Source organism: Arachis ipaensis, chromosome B6, assembly GCF_059453495.1.
Source record: "Arachis ipaensis isolate K30076 ecotype BB chromosome B6, ASM5945349v1, whole genome shotgun sequence".
In the NCBI taxonomy this organism is placed as follows: Eukaryota; Viridiplantae; Streptophyta; class Magnoliopsida; order Fabales; family Fabaceae; genus Arachis; species Arachis ipaensis.
In genome coordinates this window covers 40359841-40385537 of record NC_142441.1, presented here as the reverse complement: position 1 = coordinate 40385537, position 25697 = coordinate 40359841, and the positions used below count along the sequence as shown (strand labels likewise).

Here is a 25697-nt window from a genome sequence, read left to right as displayed (position 1 = left end):
GACCCTCAGCCCACCACCACCACAGAGCCTCCAGCTACCATCCCTACCAGTGATGACACCCCTTCACACCCGGCTTGACTGAGCATCAGGGACGATGCTTCATTTTAAGTGTGGGGAGGTCGCCATCTCTGGCGTTTTATTTTGGTGAACCACTACATCTCTTTTTTCTTTTATTTTGGATATTTTTCTGTATTTTTCTTTTTACTGTTATTTTCTGAGTACTTATACATTGCTACTTTTATGTATTTTTACTCTATTTCCGCATTTTGCATTTTTAGTTTATATTTTTAGTTATTTAGTTTAGTTTGCAATTCTGACTTATTAGTGGATTAATTAGTATAGTTAACCCTTTTTAGCATAAGATAGCATAGTTTAAATTGAAAAATATAAAAAGGAAGTAAGCTAGGAAATTGAACATAACAGATTTAAATCCATAAACCTTGTATATATAGCATTACATCATATAGTTAAGTTGACAACATTTCATCAAGGAGGAACATTAAAACTTTAAAGGCTACCCTAAATAAATTTTTTTATGAGAATAATGAAAATTTTTAACTAAACCTGCATAACATATATGAATGATACATGATGCTTGAGTTAGAGAACACACAGCCTGTGAGTCTTGAGCTTAGTTGTATGGTTGCATTCAAACCATAATTTTATTCCTGTGTGTTTCGCTTCTTTTTATTCTGATGTTCTTTACTTTGCTTTAATCTATATGTCCAATTATAGAATATAGAATATAGAATATAGATACATACCAAAAGAATGATTGAGGCCATCATTTGATTTTAGCTCACTTACCCCAAAATAACCTACCTTTCACATCACCCTTGTTAGCCCCCTTGAGCCTTTAAATTCTCTTTTATTCTATTTAGCCACACTACTAGCCTTAAGCAGAAAAACAAAATAAAATCCCACGTTGAATCCTTGGTTAGCTTAAGATAGAAAATTATGAATAGATTAAAATGTGGGAAACCTATTGGGAACATGGATGATAGAAACAAAAGGTAGAAAAGTTGAAAAAAATAAAATAACTCAGAAAATTTGGGAAGCATGCTCATGAGAAATCAAAGTGATTCAATTACCATGTGCATTAAAAAAAAAGGTTATTTTTCAGCATTTAATAAAAGGGGATACAAAAGAATTCCTCAATGCAAAATAAAAGCAATGCACATGGGATAAAAATAAAATTGAAACATGAGCATGTAACAACAAGTGGGATAATATGGGAAAATTGGTAAAGAAGTTTTGTTCTACTAAATATGTATGTTAGGTGAGATCTTAGTCTAATTAAGGATTCACTTATTAGCTCACTTAGCCTTATACATATATCCTTACCTTTACCTTGGCCCCATTACAACCTTAATTAAAGACCTCATGACTTTTGGTATGACTGTACTCTATAATTGTTGATTGGTTAGATGAAGGACAAAGTTATAGAAAGTAAGAATAAAAAGAAAAGTAGAGTGAATAAACCCAATAAACACTGAGTGACTAGAGGGTAAACACAAATTCCAGTGAGGGTTCAATAGCTCATCAACATATATCTGTGCTTAAATTACTAATTGTTTTGCAAGTTTGTACAATATTTTTCTTTCCCATCTCATTTGCAGAAGTGCTTTATTATTTAAGGGTTGGCTATATATATAATTTGACTATGTGTAAGCTTTATATATGAGTGGATAAATTGGAATTGCATGACTCATTTAGGTAGATGCATTTAGAATAGGTTGCATTGCATAACATTCCACCACTTTAACCTTACCTTATTCTTTACCTTGGATTTAGCATGAGGACATGCTATTGTCTAAGTGTGGGGAGGTTGATAAACCCATATTTTATGAGTTATTTTGTGCTTAATTTGAGTGATTTATTCAATCCTTCACCCACTTATTCATATTAATTGCATGGTTTTACTTTCCCTTCCTTATTATGTGATGTACGTAAAAAATATGTTTCCTAAGCTTTAAAATTAATTATTTTAATTACCTTTATTTCCATTCGATGCGGTGATTAGTGTGTTGAGTAGTTTCAGATTTTCTAAGACAGAATGACTTAAAGGATGGAAAAGGAAACGTACAAAAATGGAAGGAAAGTGCGAAACGGAGTTTTGAAGAAACTGGCATCCACGCGATCGCATGGACGACGCAATCGCATGCCAGGAGCGAAGAAGCAGCGACGCGGCCGCATGACTAATGCAGCCGTGCGACTTGAGCATAGCGCATTCGATGCGGACGCGTGACCGAGGCGACCGCGCCACAAGGAAAACTCCAGATGACGTGACCGCGTGACCCACGCGGACGCGTGACCCACGCGGACGTGTGACAGAGGCCACGTATCAGAATTTACAGAATACGCCCCCAGCGATTTCTGAAGCCCTTTTGGCCCAGATCCAAGTACAGAACACACAGACTAGAGGCTATAAAGTGGGGGAATGCATCCATTCAAAAGGGTGGCTCGCCAATTTTTACTTCCCATGATTTAGATTTAGTCTTGAGAAAGGTTCTTTCCTCTCTCTCTTAGGATTTAGGACTTCTCTTAGTTTGTAAGAGTGACTCTCGATCCAGGTTTAATGTTTCCTTGTTTTAGCTTCCCTTTTCACTTTTATTTATTCCAGCATTTGAGTTGATTATTTATTTTTTATAATTGAATTTATGAATTATTCCATGTTACAGATTATTATTTGAATTAATGATAATTGAGGTATTTTCAGTTTATGATTGCTCTTTTTAATTTATGTTATCATTGTTTCTGATCTGAAGATATTTTATTCCAGCAATTTACTTTTTCCCCTTTTGGTCCTGGTTAAGAAATCAGTAACTCAACAGTTATCAACCCCAGCATAATTGATAATCGTTATCTTGCTAATTAAACTGAACTTCAATAATCCCAACTTTTTCTTAGGAAATAAATAGGATTCGAAGGTCAAACTAATTAGTCCCTTGACTTTCCTTTGCTTTAGTAAGGGTTAACTAAGTGGAATTTAGATTCAACTTTCATTATTGTTGAGAGAGATAACTAAGTTGGACTTCCAATTTCTCTTACCTTGCCAAAAGTTTGCTTTACAGTATTTATTTATTTAAACTGCCATTTACTTTACTTGTCATTCAAATCACTTGCTTCTCACCTTCTAAACCCCGATTACAACCTTTATAGCCAATAATAAGAACATACTTCCTTGCAGTTCCTTGAGAAGACGACCCGAGGTTTGAATACTCGGTTAACAATTTTTAAGGGGTTTGTTACTTGTGACAACCAAATGTTTGTACGAAGGGATTTTTGTTGGTTTAGAGACTATATCTACAACGCAATTGTTTTTATGAAATTCTTTACTGGCAAAAATCCCAATGTCAGCCATCTCTAGTGAGATTTTTGCAGCTTGTACCTCAAAGATCCTTAGTTTCTCCATTACAGAGAGTGGCATGAGGTTTATTCCTGATCCCAGGTCACACAGAGCCTTCCCAAAGGTCATGGTGCCTATGGTACAAGGTATTAAGAACTTTCCGGGATCCGGTTTCTTCTGAGGTAATTTCTGTTGAACCAATGCATTCAGTTCATTGATGAGCAATGGAGGTTCATCCTCCCAAGTCTCATTATCAAATAACTTGGCATTCAGCTTCATGATTGCTCCTAGATACTGAGCAACTTGCTCTTCAATAATATCTTCATCTTCTTCAGAGGAAGAATACTCATCAGAGCTCATGAATGGTAATAGTAAGTTCTGTGAAATCTCTATGGTCTCTGTATGAGCCTCAGATTCATTTGGTTCCTCAAGAGGGAACTCCTTGGTGGTCAGTGGACGTTCATTGAGGTCTTCCTCACTGGAAATCACTGCCTCTTCCTCCTCTATAGGTTGGCCACTTTGGGTATATTGATGGCTTTGTATTCTCTCTTTGGATTCTCTTCTGTATTGCTTGGGAGAGTACTAGGAGGGATTTTAGTAACTCTTTTACTCAGCTGACCCACTTGTGCCTCCAAATTTCTGATGGAGGACCTTGTTTCAATCATAAAAACTGAGAGTGGTCTTAGATAGATCAGAGACTATGGTTGCTAAGTCAGAGAGGCTCTGCTTAGAATTCTTTGTCTGTTGCTCAGAAGATGATGGAAAAGGCTTGCTATTGCCAAACCTATTTCTCCCACCATTATTATTATTGAAGCCTTGTTAAGGCTTCTGTTGATCCTTCCATGATAAATTAGGTTGATTCCTCCATGAAGGATTATAAGTGTTTCCATAGGATTCTCCCATGTAATTCACCTCTTCCATTGCAGGATTCACAGGGTCATAAGCTTCTCCATCAGAGGAGGCTTCTTCAGTACTGCCAGATGCAGCTTGCATTCTGGTCAGATTTTAAGAAATTATATTGACTTGCTGAGTCAATATTTTGTTCTAAGCCAATATGGCATTCAGAGTATCAATCTTAAGAACTCCTTTCTTCTGAGTCATCCCATTATTCACAAGATTTCTTTTAGAAGTATACATAAACTGGTTATTTGCAACCATTTCAATGAGTTCCTGGGCTTCTGTAGGTGTTTTCTTCAGATGAAGAGATCCACCAGCATAGTGGTCCAATGACATCTTGGACAATTCAGACAGACCATCATAGAATATACATAAGATGCTCCATTCTGAAAGCATGTCAGAAGGACACCTTCTAATCAATTGCTTGTATCTTTCCTAAGCTTCATAGAGGGATTCACCTTCCTTCTGTCTGAAGGTTTGGACTTCCACTCTAAGCTTGCTCAACTTTTGAGGTGGAAAGAATTTGGCCAAGAAAGCATTGATCAACTTTTTCCAAGAGTTCAGGCTTTCTTTAGGTTGTGAGTCCAACCATACCCTAGCTCTGTCTCTTACAGCAAAGGGAAAAAGCATAAGTCTGTAGACCTCGAGATTAACCCCATTGGTCTTAACAGTGTCACAGATTTGCAAGAATTCATCTAAGAACTGATGAGGATCTTCCAATGGAAGTCCATGAAACTTGCAATTTTGCTGCATTAGAGAAATTAATTGAGGCTTAAGCTCAAAGTTGTTTGCTCCAATTACAGGAATTGAGATGCTTCTTCCATAGAAGTTAGAAGTTAGTGCAGTAAAGTCACCAAGCACCTTCCTTGCATCTCCACCATTGTTGTTGGGTTCGGCTGCCATGTCTACTTCTTTTTCAAAAATTTATGTAAGGTCCTCTCCAGAGTGTTGTGCTTTAGCTTCTCTTAGCTTCCTCTTCAGAGTCCTTTCAGGTTCAGGATCAGCTTCAACAAGAATGTCCTTATCCTTGTTTCTGCTCATATAAAAAAGAAGAGAATAGAAAAGAAGAGGAATCCTCTATATCACAGTATAGAGATTCCTTTATTTGTCAGAGGAAAAGAAGAATAGAATGAAGAAGGAAGAAGAAGAAATTTGAACACACAGAGAGAGAGAGAGAGGGTTCCAATTATTAATTGAGTAGAAGAAAAGTGTTAGTAAATAAAATAAATAGAAAGAGATGAGAGAGAGAGAGAGTATTCGAATATTAATTAAAAGAAAAGAAAAATATTTTTGTTTTTTATTTTAATTATAAGTTAGAATTCGAAATTTAAGAAAAGAAATAAAAGTAATTTGAAAACTAAATAAATTAATTAATAAAAAATATTTTTGAAAACTTTGTTAGTTAGTTTTTGAAATTAATGAGAGAGAAAAGTAGTTAGGTAATTTTGAAAAAGATAAGAAATAGTAAACTTTTTAAAATTAAAACAAACAAGTCAAGTGGTTAATTGAAAAAGATTTGAAAATAAATTTTTAAAAGATAAGAAGTTAGAAAAAGATTTTGAAATTAAGTTTTGAAAAAAAATATGATTGAAATTTATTTTGAAAAAGATTTGAAAAAGAAAATTAAAAAGATTTGATTTTGAAAATTAAAGTTGATGACTTGACTAACAAGAAACTAAAAGATATGATTCTAGAATTTAAAGACTGAACCTTTCTTAACAGGAAAGTAACAAACTTGAAATTTTTGAATCAAAACATTAATTATTAGCAAGGATTTTCAAAAATATGAAATAAAAATAAGAAAAAAAATTTGAAAATTTATTTAAAAAATTTCGAAAAACATGAAAGAAAAATGAAAAAGATTTGATTTTGAAAAAGATTTGAAAAGATAGAATTTTTAAATTGAAATTTTAGCTTGACTAACAAGAAACACCAAGAACACTTTGAATGTCAAGATGAACACCAAGAACACTTTGAAGATTATGATGAACATCAAGAACATATTTTTGAAAATTTTTTTAAGAAATGAAACACATGCAAGACACCAAACTTAGAAATTTTTAATGTTTAGACACTATGAATTCGAAAATGCATATGAAAAACAAGAAAAGACACAAAACAAGAAAAATAAAAGATCAAACAAGGAAAATCATCAAGAACAACTTGAAGATCAAAGAAGAACACAATGCATGAAAATTTATTTTATTTTATGTTTTATTTATGAGTTTTGATAATTAAAAGATAAATAAAACATAAAATAAAATAAAAATACTTATGTAATTCATTGGTGGGAGTTTCAGATAAGCGTTTGGAGATGCTTTGTTGCTTCTGAACCTCTGCTTTCCTATTGTCTTCATCTAATCATGCGTGCTCCCTTCCATGGCAAGATGTATGATCCTCTCGGATGAAAAATACCAAGTACGGTTTTTGCACGGCTAATCAACTGTCGGATTTCTCGTCTCGGATGAAAAATACCAGGTACAGCTACCGCACGGCTAATCATCTATTGATTCTCACTAGCGTCAGAATAGGATCTCTCTATCCTTTTGCACACTGTCACTGCGCCCAACATTCGCGAGTTTGAAGCTCGTCACAGTCATTCCTTCCCAGATCCTACTCGGAATACCACAGACAAGGTTTAGACTTTTTGGATCTCAGGAATGCTGCCAATTGGTTCTAGCCTATACCACGAAGGTTCTAATCACGGATTCGGATGCTCTGTTGTTAGGAGAGACGATGCGAATCGTGGCTTAGAGACCCAAGAGAATATACTCCGGCTGTCGTCCAATGACTACGTTGAACACCATGTAGACCGCTTGTGGTTGTCAGGCACGCGGATCTTGGCTAAGCAAGTAACGAAGATAGTGGGTGATTGTCACGGGTCACCCCTTCATTCTGACTTAACTAAATTAAGTATGAGAGTATATCTTAGAGAAGAAGTAAGCGTGAATTGAAAGAGAAACAATAGTACTTGCATTAATTCATGAAGAACAGCAGAGCTCCGCACCTTAATCTATGAGGTGTAGAAACGCCACCGTAGAAAATACATAAGAGAAAAAAGGTCTAGGCATGGCCGAATGGCCAGCCTCCAAGTCCAAAAGTCTAAGGACTAAACGTCCAGAGATCCCTAAATACAATAGTAAAAAGTGCTATTTATACTAAATTAGTAACTTAGGTTTACAGAAAATAAGTAACTAAGTGCAGATAGTGCAGAAATCCACTTCTGGGGCCCACTTGGTGTGTGGTTGGGCTGAGCATTGAGCTATACACGTGCATAGGCCATTCTTGGAGTTAAACGCCAGCTTGGGTGCCAGTTTGGGCGTTTAACTCCAGTTTTGGTGCCAGTTCTGGCGTTTTACTCCAGAAAAGGGTCTCTGGCTGGTGTTTGACGCCAGTTTGAGCCATCAAATCTCGGGCAAAGTATGGACTATTATACATTTCTGGAAAGTCCAAGATGTCTACTTTCCAACACAATTGAGAGCATGCCAATTGGGCTTCTGTAGCTCCAGAAAATTCATTTCGAGTGCAGGAGGGTCAGAATCCAACAGCATCTGCAGTCCTTTCTAAGCCTCTGAATCAGATTTTTGCTTAGGTCCCTTGGTATGCAAAATTGCTACTCAGGTTGTGAATTGTTGTTCGAAATTGATTCCCTAGCAATGGCACCAAAAACGGATGCACAGAACCATGGTCTAAACATATCTTCACAACTTCGCATAACTAACCAGCAAGTGCACTGGGTCGTCCAAGTAATACCTTACGTGAGTAAGGGTCGAATTCCACGGAGATTGTCGGTATAAAGCAAGCTATGGTCACCTTGTAAATCTCAGTCAGGCGGATATCAAATGGTTATGGAGTTTTCGAAAATAATATAATAAAATAGGGATAGAAATACTTATGTAATTCATTGGTGAGAATTTCAGATAAGCGAATGGAGATGCTTTCGTTCCTCTGAACCTCTGCTTTCCTGCTATCTTCATCCAATCAGTCTTACTCCTTCCCATGGCTGGCTTTATGTGATACATCACCATTGTCAATGGCTACTTTCGGTCTTCTCTCAGGAAAATGATCCAAATACCCTGTCACGGCACGGCTAATCGTCTGGAGGCATCACCCTTGTCAATGGCTTCATCTTATCCTCTCAGTGAAAATGGTCAACGCACCCTGTCATGGCACGGCTATTCATCTGTCGGTTCTCGATCATGCTAGAATAGGATTTACTATCCTTTTGCGTCTGTCACTAACGCCCAGCAATCGCGAGTTTGGAGCTCGTCACAGTCATTCATTCATTGAATCCTACTCGGAATACCACAGACAAGGTTTAGACTTTCCGGATTCTCTTGAATGTCGCCATCATTCTAGCTTACACCACGAAGATTCTGATTAAGAGATCTAAGAGATACTCATTCAGTCGAAGGTAGAACGGAAGTGGTTGTCAGGCACGCGTTCATAGGGAATGATGATGATTGTCACGTTCATCACATTCAGATTGAAGTACGAATGAATATCTTAGAAGCGAAGCAAGATAAATTGAATAGAAAACAGTAGTACTTTGCATTAATCCTTGAGGAACAGCAGAGCTCCACACCTTAATCTATGGAGTGTAGAAACTCTACCGTTGAAAATACATAAGTCATAGTCCAGGCATGGCCGAGAGGCCAGCCCTCAAACGTGATCTAAGATAGCATACAACTAATCAAAGATACCTAATACAATAGTAAAAGGTCCTATTTATAATAAACTAGCTACTAGGGTTTACAGAAGTAAGTAATTGATGCATAAATCCACTTCCGGGGCCCACTTGGTGTGTGCTTGGGCTGAGCTTTAACTTTCCACGTGCAGAGGCCATTTGTGGAGTTAGACGCCAGGTTTTGATCCATTTCTGGCGTTCAACTATGGTTTTTGATCCCTTTCTGGCGCTGAACTCTAGAATTGGACAGAGAGCTGGCGTTGAACGCCAGTTTACGTCATCTAAAATTGGGCAAAGTATGGACTATTATACATTTCTGGAAAGCCCTGGATGTCTACTTTCCAACGCAATTGAAAGCGTGCCATTTTGAGTTCTGTAGCTCCAGAAAATTCACTTTGAGTGCAGGGAGGTCAGAATCCAACAGCATCAGCAGTCCTTCTTCAACCTCTGAATCTGACTTTTGCTCAAGTCCCTCAATTTCAGCCAGAAAATACCTGAAATCATAGAAAAACACACAAACTCACAGTAAAGTCCAGAAATGTGAATTTAACATAAAAACTAATGAAAACATCCCTAAAAGTAACTAGATCCTACTAAAAACATACTAAAAACAATGTCAAAAAGCGTACAAATTATCCGCTCATCACAACACCAAACTTAAATTGTTGCTTGTCCCCAAGCAACTGAAAATCAAATAGGATAAAAAAAAGAAGAGAATATACTATAAATTCCAAACTATCAATGAAACATAGCTCCAATCGGATGAGCGGGACTTGTAGCTTTTTGCCTCTTGAATAGTTTTGGCATCTCACTTTATCCATTGAGGTTCAGAATGATTGGCATCTATAGGAACTCAGAGTTCAGATAGTGTTATTGATTCTCCTAGTTCAGTATGATGATTCTTGAACACAGCTTCTTTATGAGTCTTGGCCGTGGCCCTAAGCACTTTGTTTTCCAGTATTACCACCGGATACATAAATGCCATAAACACATAATTGGGTGAACCTTTTCAGATTGTGACTCAGCTTTGCTAAAGTCCCCAATTAGAGGTGTCCAGGGTTCTTAAGCACACTCTTTTTTTGCTTTGGACCTTGACTTTAACCGCTCAGTCTCAAGTTTTCACTTGACACCTACACGCCACAAGCACATGGTTAGGGACAGCTTGGTTTAGCCGCTTAGACCAGGATTTTATTCCTTTAGGCCCTCCTATCCACTGATGCTCAAAGCCTTGGGATCCTTTTTATTTGCCCTTGCCTTTTGGTTTTAAGGGTTATTGGCTTTTTGCTCTTGCCTCTTGGTTTTAAGAGCTTTTGGCTTTTTCTGCTTGCCTTTTCTTTCTATATTTTTTTTCTTTTTTTTCGCCTATTTTTTTTCTCTTTTTTTTTCTGCAAGCTTTGTTCTTTGCTGCTTTTTCTTGCTTCAAGAATCATTTTTATGATTTTTCAGATTATCAAATAACATGTTTCCTAGTCATCATTCTTTCAAGAGCCAACATATTTAACATTCTTAAACAACAACTTCAAAAGACATATGCACTGTTCAAGCATAGATGAGGAAAAGCTAGCCTTGCCATGGGGGATGACTTTTCGGCTATTTTGTAGAGTTCATTAGAGATGACTTCATGAACTTCTATTTCCTCTCCAATCATGATGCTATGGATCATGATGGCCCGGTCTATAGTAACTTTAGACCGGTTGCTAGTGGGAATGATTGAGCATTGAATGAACTCCAACCATCCTCTAGCTACAGGCTTGAGGTCCAATCTTCTTAGTTGAACCGGCTTGCCTTTGGAGTCAATCTTCCATTGAGCTCCTTCCACACATATGTCCATAAAGACTTGGTCTAACCTTTGATTAAAGTTGACCCTTCTAGTGTAGGGGCGTTCATCTCCATGCATCATGGGCAAGTTAAATGCCAACCTCACATTCTCCGGACTAAAATCTAAGTATTTCCCCTGAACCATTGTAACATAGTTCTTTGGATCCGGGTTCTTACTTTGATCATGGTTCTTGAGGATCCATGCATTAGCATAGAACTCTTGAACCATTAGGATGCCGACTTCTTGGATGGGATTTGTTAGAACTTCCCAACCTCTTCTTTGAATTTCATGTCGGATCTCTGGATACTCATTTCTTTTGAGTTTGAAAGGGACTTCGGGGATCACCTTCTTCTTGGCCACAACATCATAGAAGTGGTCTTGATGGGCTTTGGAGATGAACCTTTCCATCTCCCATGACTCGGAGGTGGAAGCTTTTGTCTTCCCCTTCCCCTTTCTAGAGGATTCTCCGGTCTTAGGTGCCATCAATGGTAATGGAAAAACAAAAAGCTTATGCTTTTACCACACCAAACTTAGAATATTGCTCGCCCTCGAGCAATAAAAGAAAGAATAGAGGAAGAAGAAGAAGAAAATATGGAGGAGAGGGAGAGTGGGAAGTGTTTCGGCCAAGAAGGGTATAGAGGGTTGTGTTGTGTGAATTTGATGAAGAATGGAAGGCTTTATATAGGGAAGGGAGGGGGGGTTAAGGTTCGGCCATTTAGGGTGGGTTTGGGTGGGAAATTGGTTTTGAATTTTGAAGGTAGGTTGAGTTTATGAGGTAGGTTTATGGGGAAGAGTGGATGGATGTGAGTGGTGAGGAGGTGATGGGGAAGAGAGATTGAGGTGATTAGTGAAGGGTTTTTGGGGAAGAGTGTTTATGGGATTGTGTGAAAGAGAGTGGTGAGGGATGAGAAGAAGTGAGTGGAGGTAGGTGGGGATCCTATGGGGTCCACAGATCCTGAGGTGATCTTGTGGGGTCCACAGATCCTGAGATGATCCTGTGGGGTCCACAGATCTTGAGGTGTCAAGGCATTTACATCCCTGCACCAATTTAGGCATGCAAAATGCCCTTGCACACAACTCTGGGCGTTCAGCGCCAGGTTGGTGCCCATTTTGGGCGTTCAACGCCCATTTACTAGCCATTTCTGGCGTTGAACGCTAGAACCATGCTTGTTCTGGGCGTTCAGCGCCAAGATGCTGCCCATTTCGGCGTTCAGCGCCAGAACCATGCTCTGTTCTAGCGTTGAACGCCAGGCAGATGCTCCTCCAGGGTGTGATTTTTCTTCTGCTGTTTTTTATTCTGTTTTCAATTTTTCTATTTATTTTGTGACTCCACATGATCATAAACCTACAAAGACATATAACTAAGAAAAATAGAGTTAGACAAATAAAAATTGGGTTGCCTCCCAACAAGCGCTTCTTTAATGTCAATAGCTTGACAGTGGGCTCTCATGGAGCCTCACAGATGTTCAGAGCATTGTTGAAACTCCCCAACACCAAACTTAGAGTTTGGATATGGGAGTTTAACACCAAACTTAGAGTTTGGCTGTGGCCTCCCAACACCAAACTTAGAGTTTGACTGTGGGGGCTTTGTTTGACTCTGCTTTGAGAGAAGCTTTTTATGCTTCCTCTTCATGGATGCAGAGAGAGATCCTTGAGTTGTAAACACAAGGTTGTCCTCATTCAATTGAAGGATCAATTCTCCTCTGTCCATATTAATCACAGCTCTTGCTGTGGCTAGGAAAGGTCTTCCTAGGATGATGGATTCATCCTCTTCCTTTCCAGTATCCAGGACTATGAAATCAGCAGGGATGTAAAGGCCTTCAACCTTTACTAACACGTCCTCTACTTGTCCATAAGCCTGTTTTCTTGAATTATCTGCCATCTCTAATGAGATTCTAGCAGCTTGCACCCCATAGATTCCCAGTTTCTCTATTACAGAGAGGGGCATGAGGTTTATCCCTGAACCAAGGTCACACAGAGCCTTAAAGATCATGGTGCCTATAGTACAAGGTATTATGAACTTTCCAAGATCCTGTCTCTTCTGAGGCAACGTCAGTTGATCCAGATCACTTAGTTCATTGATGAACAAGGGAGGTTCAACTTTCCAAGTATCAATGCCAAATAATTTGGCATTCAGCTTCATGATTGCACCAAGAAACTTGGCCGTTTGCTCTTCAGTAACATCCTCATTCTCTTCAGAAGAGGAATATTCATCAGAGCTCATGAATGGCATAAGGAGGTTCAATAGAATCTCTATGATCTCTAGATGAGCCTCAGAGTCCTTTGGTTCCTCAGAGGGAAGCTCCTTATTGATCACTGGATGTCCCAGGAGGTCTTTCTCCTTGGGATTCACGTCCTCCTCTCCCTCATTGGGTTCGGCCATTTTGGTTATGTCAATGGCCTTGCATTCTCCTTTTGGATTTTCTTCTGTATTGCTTGGGAGAGTGCTAGGAGGGATTTCAGTGATCCTTTTACTCAGCTGGCCCACTTGTGCTTCCAGATTTCTAATGGAAGATCTTGTTTCATTCATGAAACTTACAGTGGCCTTGGACAGATCAGAGACTAAGTTTGCTAAGCTAGATGGATTCTGCTCAGAATTCTCTGTCTGTTGCTGAGTGGATGATGGAAAAGGCTTGCTATTGCTAAACCTGTTTCTTCCACCATTATTAAAGCCTTGTTGAGGCTTTTGATCCTTCCATGAGAAATTTGGATGATTTCTCCATGATGAGTTATAGGTGTTTCCATAAGGTTCACCTAAGTAATTCACCTCTGCTATTGCAGGGTTCTCAGGATCATAGGCTTCTTCTTCATGAGAACCCTCTTGAGTACTGTTGGATGCAGCTTGCATTCCATTCAGACTCTGAGAAATCATATTGACTTGCTGAGTTAATATTTTGTTCTGAGCCAATATGGCATTCAGAGTATCAATTTCAAGAACTCCCTTCTTCATAGGCGTCCCATTATTCACAGGATTCCTTTCAGAAGTGTACATGAACTGGTTATTAGCAACCATGTCAATGAGTTCTTGAGCTTCTGCAGGCGTTTTCTTTAGGTGAATGGATCCACCTGCAGAAGTATCCAATGACATCTTTGATAGCTCAGATAAACCATCATAGAATATATCCAGGATGGTCCATTCTGAAAGCATGTCAGAAGGACACTTTTTGGTCAACTGTTTGTATCTTTTCCAAGCTTCATAGAGGGATTCACCATCTTTTTGTTTGAAGGTTTGAACATCGACTCTAAGCTTGCTCAGCTTTTGAGGAGGAAAGAACTTGGCTAAGAAAGCCGTGACCAGCTTATCCCAAGAGTTCAGGCTATCTCTGGGTTGAGAGTCCAACCAGATTCTAGCTCTGTCTCTTACAGCAAATGGGAAAAGCATGAGCCTGTAGACTTCAGGATCTACTCCATTAGTCTTAATAGTATCACAGATCTGCAAGAATTCAGAATTGAGGTTTCAGCTCAAAGTTGTTTGCTCCAATGGCAGGAATGGAGATGCTTCTTCCATGTAAATTGGAATTTGGTGCAGTAAAGTCACCAAGCATTCTCCTTGCATTGTTGTTGGGTTCGGCTGCCATTTCCTTTACTTGTTCGAAATTTTCAATCAAGTTGTCTCTGGATTGTTGTAATTTGGCTTCTCTTAATTTCCTCTTCAGAGTCCTTTCAGGTTCTGGATCAGCTTCAACAAGAATACCTTTTTCTCTGTCCCTGCTCATAAGAAAGAGAAGAGAAAAAGAAAAGAAGAGGAATCCTCTATGTCACAGTAAAGAGGTTCCTTATTGTTAGTAGAAAAGAAGAAGAGAAAAAATCTGAACTCAGAGAGAGAGAGGGTTTGGATTTTTGGTGGTGTGAGGAGGAGATGTTAGTAGATGAATAATTAAATAAAAGGAGATGAGAGAGAAGGAATTTTCAAAAATAATTTTTGAAAAAGAGTTAGTTGATTTTTGAAAATAGTTTTTGAAAAAGGTTAGTGGTTTTTCGAAAATTAGGATTTGAAACTTAAAATAATTAGTTAATTAAAAAGAAATTTTGAAAAAGAGGGAGATATTTTCGAAAATTAGAGAGAGAGAGTTAGTTAGGTAGTTTTGAAAAAGATAAGAAACAAACAAAAAAGTTAGTTAGTTAGTTGAAACAAATTTTGAAAAGATAAGAAGTTAGGAAGTTAGAGAAGATATTTTGAAATCAAATTTTTGAAAAAAAGGTGAGATAAGAAGATATTTTTGAAAAGATATGATAAAAATTAGTTTTGAAAAAGATTTGAATTTTTAAAATCACAATTAATGACTTGATTCACAAGAAATCACAAGATATGATTCTAGAACTTAAAGTTTGAATCTTTCTTAACAAGCAAGTAACAAACTTCAAATTTTTGAATCAAAATATTAATTGTTAATATTACTTTCGAAAATTATGTGATAGAGATAAGAAAAATATTTTTGAAAAATATTTTGAAAAAGATTTTTGAAATTTTCGAAAATAATGAAAAAGTTATGATTTTTGAAAAAGATAAGTTTTTCAAATTGAAAATTTGACTTGACTCATAAGAAACAACTAGATTTTTAAAAATTTTGAAAAAGTCAATTCAAATTTTCGAATTTCATGAGGAGAAAAAGAGAAAGATATATTTTTTTTTTTGATTTTTGAATTTTATGATGAGAGAAAAAAACACTAAAAAGATGCAATGCATGAAATTTTTAGATCGAAACATGTGATGCATGCAAGAATGCTATGAATGTCAAGATGAACACCAAGAACACTATGAAGATCATGATGAACATCAAGAACATATTTTTGAAAAATTTTTTTAATGCAAAGAAAACATGTAAGACACCAAACTTAGAAATCTCTTATGTGTAGACTCTAACAAACGAAAAATGCATATGAAAAACACCATACAACACAAAACAAGAAATCATCAAGATCAAACAAGAAGACTTACCAAGAACAACTTGAAGATCATGAAGAACACTATGAATGCATGAATTTTCGAAAAAAAATGCAAGATGCATATGCAATTGACACCAAACTTATAACATGACACATGACTCAAACAAGAAACAGAAAAATATTTTTGATTTTTATGATTTTCTAATTTTTTTGGATTTTTTCGAAAATTATTTGTAAAAGAAAAAATAAAGATTCCAAAATTTTTAATATGAATTCCAGGAATCTTGCATTCTTAGTCTAAAGCTTCAGTCCAGGAATTAGACATGGCTTACTAGCCAGCCAAGCTTTCAATGAAAGCTCCGGTCCAAAATACTAGACATGGCCAATGGCCAGCCAAGCTTCAGCATGTAAATCAGGAACAGCAGTAGGTGGATTAGCAACAACTAGCTTGCTCTTGATAACAAATTGCTAGCCTCAGTCCAAATAAATTTAGACATGGCTTTACAGCCAACCAGGCTTTACATGCTTCATGAAACACTAGAATTCATTCATAAAAATTTTGAAGCCATAGAATAATTTATTTTTGAAAACATTATTTTTATTATTATTATATTTTTTTTTTCGAAAACAAAAAAAAAAATTTTTGAAAGATTTTTGAAGAATTTTTGAAAACAAAACAAAAAGAAAATTACCTAATCTGAGCAACAGGATGAACCGTTAGTTGTCCAAACTCAAACAATCCCCGGCAACGGCGCCAAAAACTTGGTATGCGAAATTGCTACTCAGGTTGTGAATTGTTGTTCGAAATTGATTCCCTGGCAATGGCACCAAAAACGGATGCACAGAACCATGGTCTAAACATATCTTCACAACTTCGCATAACTAACCAGCAAGTGCACTGGGTCGTCCAAGTAATACCTTACGTGAGTAAGGGTCGAATCCCACGGAGATTGTCGGTATGAAGCAAGCTATGGTCACCTTGTAAATCTCAGTCAGGCGGATATCAAATGGTTATGGAGTTTTCGAAAATAATATAATAAAATAGGGATAGAAATACTTATGTAATTCATTGGTGAGAATTTCAGATAAGCAAATGGAGATGCTTTCGTTCCTCTGAACCTCTGCTTTCCTACTATCTTCATCCAATCAATCTTACTCCTTCCCATGGCTGGCTTTATGTGATACATCACCATTGTCAATGGCTACTTTCGGTCTTCTCTCGGGAAAATGATCCAAATACCCTATCACGGCACGGCTAATCGTCTGGAGGCATCACCCTTGTCAATGGCTTCATCTTATCCTCTCAGTGAAAATGGTCAACGCACCCTGTCACGGCACGGCTATTCATCTGTCGGTTCTCGATCATGCTAGAATAGGATTTACTATCCTTTTGCGTCTGTCACTAACGCCCAGCAATCGCGAGTTTGGAGCTCGTCACAGTCATTCATTCATTGAATCCTACTCGGAATACCACAGACAAGGTTTAGACTTTCCGGATTCTCTTGAATGCCGCCATCATTCTAGCTTACACCACGAAGATTCTGATTAAGAGATCTAAGAGATACTCATTCAGTCGAAGGTAGAACGGAAGTGGTTGTCAGGCACGCGTTCATAGGGAATGATGATGATTGTCACGTTCATCACATTCAGATTGAAGTACGAATGAATATCTTAGAAGCGAAGCAAGATGAATTGAATAGAAAACAGTAGTACTTTGCATTAATCCTTGAGGAACAGCAGAGCTCCACACCTTAATCTATGGAGTGTAGAAACTCTACCGTTGAAAATACATAAGTCATAGTCCAGGCATGGCCGAGAGGCCAGCCCTCAAACGTAATCTAAGATAGCATACAACTGATCAAAGATACCTAATACAATAGTAAAAGGTCCTATTTATAATAAACTAGCTACTAGGGTTTACAGAAGTAAGTAATTGATGCATAAATCCACTTCCGGGGCCCACTTGGTGTGTGCTGGGCTGAGCTTTAACTTTCCACGTGCAGAGGCCATTTGTGGAGTTGGACGCCAGGTTTTGATCCATTTCTGGCGTTCAACTCTGGTTTTTGATCCCTTTCTGGCGCTGAACTCCAGAATTGGGCAGAGAGCTGGCGTTGAACGCCAGTTTACGTCATCTAAACTTAGGCAAAGTATAGACTATTATACATTGCTGGAAATCCCTGGATGTCTACTTTCCAACTCAATTAGAAGCGCGCCATTTCGAGTTCTGTAGCTCCAGAAAATCCACTTTGAGTGCAGGGAGGTCAGAATCCAACAGCATCAGCAGTCCTTCTTCAACCTCTGAATCTGATTTTTGCTCAAGTCCCTCAATTTCAGCCAGAAAATACCTGAAATCACAGAAAAACACACAAACTCACAGTAAAGTCCAGAAATGTGAATTTAACATAAAAACTAATGAAAATATCCCTAAAAGTAACTAGATCCTACTAAAAACATACTAAAAACAATGTCAAAAAGCGTACAAATTATCCGCTCATCATCCCTCAATTTCAGCCAGAAAATACCTGAAATTACAGAAAAAGACACAAACTCATAGTAAAGTCCAGAATTGTGATTTTTGCATAAAAACTAATAAAAATATAATAAAAAGTAACTAAAACATACTAAAAACTATGTAAAAACAATGCCAAAAAGGGTATAAATTATCCGCTCATCAGTGGCTTCGGCTATCATACCTATCGTCAAAGGGAAAACCGTGAGGCTTTGTGTGCCAAAGCAGACAATATCGTGCTAGCGGGTGGTCTGGGCTGTTACAGTCTCCAAACTCTCTAAGACCACTCATAGTTTCATAACTGAAACAAGGTCCTCCATCAGAAATTTGGATGTACAAGTTGGCCAACTGAGTAAGAGAATCCCTGAGACTCCTTCTAACACTCTTCCTAGTAACACTAAAGTAAACCCAAGAGAAGAGTGCAAGGCCATCACTACTGAGGCTGAGACCGAACCTGAGGAGGACAAGTTGGCATTGAACGCCAGTAAGGAAGACCTTACTGGGCGTTCAACGCCCCAACTGGCACAAGAGCTGGCGTTGAACGCCAGGAAGGAGGTCCCTCTTGGGCATTCAACGCTCAAACTAGCAGAGAAGATGGCGTTGAACGCCAGTGAAGATGTCCCCACTGAGCGTTCAATGCCCAAAAAGCCACAAGAAGTGGAGTTGAATGCTAGTAAGGGTATTCCTACAGAGTATTCAACACCCACTGATGAAGTTCCTATCCAAGAATTAAAGGAAGCCAAGGCTCATGTGGAGACCATAGAGGTCCCGTTGCAAGCCCTCTTGCAATTCCTAAGCTCCAATGAATACTCATCCTCTGATGAGGATGAGGAAACTAGGGAAGAGCAGGTTGCTCGGTACCTAGGAGCTCTCATGAAGCTAAATGCCAAGCTATTTAGAGTAAGGACATTAGAGGAAGAACCTCCATTGCTTACCAAAGAACTTAATGCTTTGGTTCAGCAGAAGCTGCCTCAGAAGCTTCTGGATCCCGGACACTTCCTAATTCCTTACACCATAGGCACCATGACCTTTGAAAAGGCTCTGTGTGACCTAGGGTCAAGTATAAACATCATGCCACTCTCTGTGATGGAGAAGTTGGGCATCTTTGAGATACAAGCTGCAAATATCTCACTAGAGATGGCAGACAAGTCAATGAAAAAGGCATATGGCCTTGTAGAGGATATCTTGGTAAAGGTTGAAGACCTTTACATCCCTGCAAACTTTATATTCTTAGATACTGGAAAAGATGAGGATGAATCCATCATCCTCGGAAGACCTTTCCTAGCCACTGCCAATGCTATCATTGATGTAGCAAAGGGAGAATTGATTTTACCACTAGGGGAGAAGCACATCTTGTTCAAGATGCCTGATAAACCCCATTTTTAGGGTTTATCATGTGTTGAATTTAGAGTATTTTGATAACCTTTCCTCACATTTATTCAATGAAATAGCATGATTTTGTGATTATCTCCTTATTTGTGCTTAGATGTGAAAACATGCTTTTTATACCTTTAACTTGATGATTTCTTATCTTCCTTTGATTCCACTAGATGCCTTGATGTGTGATGAGCGGATAATTTATACGCTTTTTGGCATTGTTTTTACATAGTTTTCAGTATGATTTAGTTAGTTTTTAGTATATTTTTATTAGTTTTTAAATAAAAATCACATTTATAGACTTTACTATGAGTTTGTGTGTTTTTCTGTGATTTCAGGTATTTTCTGGCTGAAATTGAGGGACCTGAGCAAAAATCATATTTAGAGGTTGAAGAAGGACTGCAGATGCTGTTGGATTCTGACCTTCCTGCACTCAAAGTAGATTTTCTAGAGCTACAGAACTCCAAATGGCGCGCTCTCAATTGCGTTGGAAAGTAGACATCCATGGCTTTCCAGAAATATATAATAGTCCATACTTTGATTAAGGATAGATGACGTAAACTGGCGTTGAACGCCAGCTTCATGCTGCATTCTGGAGTCAAACGCCAGAAACAGGTTGCAAAGTGGAGTTAAACGCCAGAAACAGGTTACAAACTGGCGTTCAACTCCAAGAAAGACCTCTACACGTATAAAGCTCAATGCTCAGCCCAAGCACACACCAAGTGGGCCCCAGAAGTAGATTTCTGCATTGTTTACTCATTTCTGTAAACCCTAGTAACTAGTTTAGTATAAATAGGACTTTTTACTATCTTTGTAAGGGATCTTTGATTAGTTTTTATGCTATCTTAGACTTTCATGGGGGCTGGCCATTCGGCCATGCCTGGACCATTATCACTTATGTATTTTCAAACGGTAGACTTTCTACACACCATAGATTAAGGTGTGGAGCTCTGTTGTTCCTCATGAATTAATACAAAGTACTATTGTTTTTCTATTCAATTCAAGCTTATTGCTATTCTGAGATATCCATTCGCACCCAAAAATATGATGAATGTGATGATTATGTGACGCTCATCATCATTATCACTTATGAACGCGTGCCTGACAAACACTTCCGTTCTACATGCAAACAAGCTAGAATGAATATCTCTTAGATATCTAATACAGAGGACCGAGTCCGAGATATTAGAATCTTTGTGGTATAAGTTAGAACCCATGGATAGCCATTCTTGAGATTCGGAAAGTCTAAACCTTGTCTGTGGTATTCCGAGTAGGATCTGGGAAGGGATGGCTGTGACGAGCTTCAAACTCGCAAGTGCTGGGCGTAGTGACAGACGCAAAAGGATAGTAAATCCTATTCCAGTATGATCGAGAACCGACAGATGATTAGCCATGCAGTGATAGCGCATTGGACTATTTTCACAGAGAGGATGGAAAGTAGCCATTGACAACGGTGATGCCTGATGAGCGGATAATTTATACGCTTTTTGGCATGGTTTTTGGTATGTTTTTAGTACATTTTAGTTAGTTTTTATTATGTTTTTATTAGTTTTTAAATAAAAATCACTTTTCTGGGCTTTACTATGAGTTTGTGTATTTTTCTGTGATTTTAGGTATTTTTTGGTTGAAATTGAGGGACCTGAGCAAAAATCTGATTCAGAGGCTGAAAAAGGACTGCAGATGCTGTTGGATGCTGACCTTCCAGCACTCAAAGTGGATTTTATGGAGCTACAGAAGTCCAATTGGCGCTTTCTCAATTGCGTTGGAAAGTAGACATCCTGGGCTTTCCAGCAATATATAATAGTCCATACTTTTCCTGAGATTTGATGGCCCAAACAGGTGTTCCAAGTCAGCTCAAGAATTCTGGCGTTTAACTCCAGAACTGGCACAAAAGCTGGAGTTAAACGCCCAAACTGGCATAAAAACTGGCGTTTAACTCCAACAAATGTCTCTACACATGAAAGCTTCAATGCTCAGCCCAAGCACACACCAAGTGGGCCCCAGAAGTGGAATTTTACAATAAACACCCTAGCTTACTCATTTTCTGTAACCCTAGGTCACTAGTTTACTATAAATACTACTTTCAGTGATTCATATTGTACCTCATGACATTATACACGTTTCATATTGTATCTTCTACGGCATGAGTCTCTAAACCCCATTGTTGGGGGTGAGGAGCTCTGCTGTTCTTCATGAATTAATGCAATTACTACTGTTTTCCATTCTATCACGCTTGCTTCTATTCTAAGATATTCATTCGCACTTCAACCTGATGAATGTGATGATCCGTGACAATCATCATCATTCTCACCTATGAACGCGTGCCTGACAACCACCTCCGTTCTACCTTAGATTGAATGCATATCTCTTAGCCTCATGATTCAGATCAGAGTCTTCGTGGTATAAGCTAGAATTATTGGCGGCCATTCCTGAGATCCAGAACGTCTAAACCTTATCTGTGGTATTCTGAGTAGGATCAGGGAAGGGATGGCTGTGACAAGCTTCAAACTCGCGATTGTTGGGCGTGTGACAGACGCAAAAGGATCAATGGATCCTATTCCAGCATGATCGAGAACCGACAGATGATTAGCCGTGCGGTGACAGCGCATTTGGAACATTTTCACTGAGAAGACGGGAAGTAGCCATTGACAACGGTGATGCCCAACATAAAGCTTGCCATGGAAGGAGCCTTGCGTGCATGAAGAAGAAGATAGTAGGAAAGCAGAGATTCAGAAGACAAAGCATCTCCAAAGCCTCAACCTGTTCTTCATTACTGCATAACAAGTATTTATTTCATGTTCTTTTACTTTTTACAATTAAATCTGAGAATTATTGATATCCTGACTAAGAGTTACAAGATAACCATAGCTTGCTTCAAGCCGACAATCTCCGTGGGATCAACCCTTACTCACGTAAGGTATTACTTGGACGACCTAGTGCACTTGCTGGTTAGCTGTGCGGAGTTGCAAAAGTGTGATTGTAATTTCGTGCACCAATGCCCTACATAAAGCTTGCCATGGAAAGGAGTAGGAATGATTGGATGAAGACAGCAGGAAAGCAGAGGTTCAGAGGAACAAAAGTATCTCTATACGCTTATCTGAAATTCTCACCAATGAATTACATAAGTATCTCTATCCTAATCTATGTTTTATTTATCTTTTAATTATTAAAACTCTATATCCATTTGAATCCGCCTGACTGAGATTTACAAGGTGACCATAGCTTGCTTCAAGCCGACAATCTCCGTGGGATCGACCCTTACTCACATAAGGTTTATTACTTGGACGACCCAGTGTACTTGCTGGTCAATTGTGCGAAGTTGTGACAAAGAATTAAGATTATGAACGTGCGTATAAAGTTTTCAGTGCCGTTACCAAGGAATGGAACCGTCATGATTTTTGTGCACCAAGTTTTTGGCGCCGTTGCCGGGGATTGTTCGAGTTTGGACAACTGACGGTTCATCTTGTTGCTCAGATTAGGTAATTTTATTTTAATTTTAAGCTTTTTATTTCTTATTTTCGAAAAATACAAAAAAAATTTCTTCTTTTTTTCGTTTTTCCCAATTAAATTTCGAAAAAAAATAAAAAAAAAGTTTAATAAAATAATAAAACCAAAAATATTTTGTGTTTCTTATTTGAGTCTAGAGTCAAGTTTTAAGTTTGGTGTCAATTGCATCTTTTTAATTTTCTAAAAATTATTTTCGAAAATTTCATGCATTGCATTCTTCATGATCTTCAAGTTGTTCTTGGCCAGTCTTCTTGTTTGATCTTCATATTTTCTTGTTTTTCATATGCATTTTCAATTTATTAATGTCTAAAGAATAAAAATTTTTAAGTTTGGTGTCTTGCATGTTTTCTTTTCTTGAAAATTTTTCAAAAATAAGTTCTTGGTGTTCATCTTGACATGCAAAGTGTTCTTGGTGTTCATCTTGACATTCATAGTGTTCTTGCATGCATCACATGTTTTTATCCAAAATTTTCATGTATTGAGTCTTTGGGTTGTTTTTCTCTTTCTTCATTGAAAATTCAAAAATCAAAAAAATACCTTTCTCTTATTTCACTCATAATTTTCGAAAATTTGATTTGATTTAGTCAAAAATTTTTAAAATTTAGTTATTTCTTATGAGTCAAATCAAATTTCCAATTTAAAAATCTTATCTTTTTCAAAAATCAAATCTTTTTCATTTTTCTTTCATAATTTTCAAAAATTCCAAAATGATTTTCAAAAATCTTTTTCTTATTTTGTTTCATAATTTCAAATCTTTACTAACAATTAATGTGATTGATTCAAAAAAAATATTAAGTTGTTACTTGCCTATTAAGAAAGGTTCAATCTTTAAACTCTAGAATCATATCTTTTTAGTTTCTTGTTAGTCAAGTAATCAACTTTAATTTTCAAAATCAAATCTTTTTAAATTTCTTTTTCAAATCTCTTTCAAATTAAGTTTCAATCACATCTTTTTCAAAATCAATTTCAAAATCTTTTCTAACTTCCTTTCTAACTTCTTACCTTTTTAAAAATTGATTTTCAAATTTTTTTTAATCAATCCTATCTTTTTGTTTCAATCATATCTTTTTCAAAACTACCTAACTAATTCTCTCTCTCTAATTTTTGAAAATCCCTTCCCCCTTTTTCAAATTTCTTTTTTTTTTAACTAATTGTTTTAATTTTTAATTTAATTTGATTTCAATTTTAATTTTCAAAATTTAACTTTAAATTTTATTTTTAATTTAATTAATTTTTGAAATTCCCTCTCTCTCATCTCCTTCTAATTATTTATTTATTTACTAACACTTCTCTTCATCTCAAAATTCAAACCCTCTCTTCCTCTTGGTGTTCGAATTTCTCTTCTTCTATTCTTCTATTCTTATACTCACATACAGGAATCTCTATATTGTGACATAGAGGATTCCATATTTTCTTTTCTATTTTCTTCTTTTTCATATGAGCAGGAACAATGATAAAAATATTCTTGTTGAAGCTAATCCTGAACCTAAAAGGACTCTGAAGAGGAAGCTAAGGGAAGCCAAAGCACAACTCTCTGGAGAAAATCTGACAGAAATTTTTGAAAAAGAAGAAAACATGGCCAAAAATAATAACAATGCAAGGAAGATACTTGGTGACTTTACTGCACCAAATTCCAATTTACATGGAAGAAGCATCTCAATCCCTGCCATTGGAGCAAACAATTTTGAGCTTAAACCTCAATTAGTTTCTCTGATGCAACAGAACTGCAAGTTTCATGGACTTCCATCCGAAGATCCTTTTCAGTTCTTAACTGAGTTCTTGCAGATCTGTGATACTGTTAAGACCAATGGGGTTGATTCCGAGGTCTACAAGCTTATGCTTTTCCCATTTGCTGTAAGAGACAGAGCTAGAGTATGGTTGGACTCTCAACCTAAAGATAGCCTGAACTCTTGGGATAAGCTGGTCACGGCTTTCTTAGCCAAGTTCTTTCCTCCTCAAAAGCTTAGTAAGCTTAGAGTGGATGTTCAAACCTTCAAACAGAAAGAAGGTGAATCCCTCTATGAAGTTTGGGAGAGATACAAGCAACTGACCAAAAAGTGTCCTTCTGACATGCTTTCAGAATGGACCATCCTAGATATATTCTATGATGGTCTATTTGAGCTATCAAAGATGTCACTGGACCATTCTGCAGGTGGATCCATCCACCTAAAGAAAACGCCTGCAGAAGCTCAAGAACTCATTGACATGGTTGCAAATAACCAGTTTATGTACACTTCTAAGAGGAATCCTATAAGTAATGGGACACCTAAAAGGAAGGGAGTTCTTGAAATTGATACTCTGAATGTCATATTGGCTCAGAATAAAATATTGACTCAGTAAGTCAATATGATCTCTCAGAGTCTGAATGGATTGAAGGAATCATCCAACAGTACTAAAGAGGCATCTTCTGAAGAAGAAGCTTATGATCCTGAGAACCCTGCAATAGAAGAGGCGAATTACATGGGTGAACCCTATGGAAACACCTATAATCCCTCATGGAGAAATCATCCAAATTTCTCATGGAAGGATCAACAAAAGCCTCAACAAGGCTTTAATAATGGTGGAAGAAACAGGTTTAGCAATAGCAAACCTTTTCCATCATCCACTCAGCAACAGACAGAGAATTCTGAGCAGAATCCATCTAGCTTAGCAAATATAGTCTCTG

The 25697-nt window shown here is 37.5% G+C and overlaps 2 non-coding genes across 2 annotated transcripts; one reads left to right on the top strand and one right to left on the bottom strand.

Moving 5' to 3' along the window:
• The first annotated feature begins 13894 nt into the window (after window positions 1-13894).
• LOC148555254 (small nucleolar RNA R71) lies at window positions 13895-14002 on the top strand. Its single transcript, XR_015887724.1, has one exon. It is a non-coding gene; the product is annotated as a small nucleolar RNA R71 (small nucleolar RNA).
• Window positions 14003-25000: 10998 nt separating this feature from the next.
• Window positions 25001-25108, bottom strand: LOC148555253 (small nucleolar RNA R71). The gene has a single exon (XR_015887749.1). It is a non-coding gene; the product is annotated as a small nucleolar RNA R71 (small nucleolar RNA).
• Window positions 25109-25697: the final 589 nt, after the last annotated feature.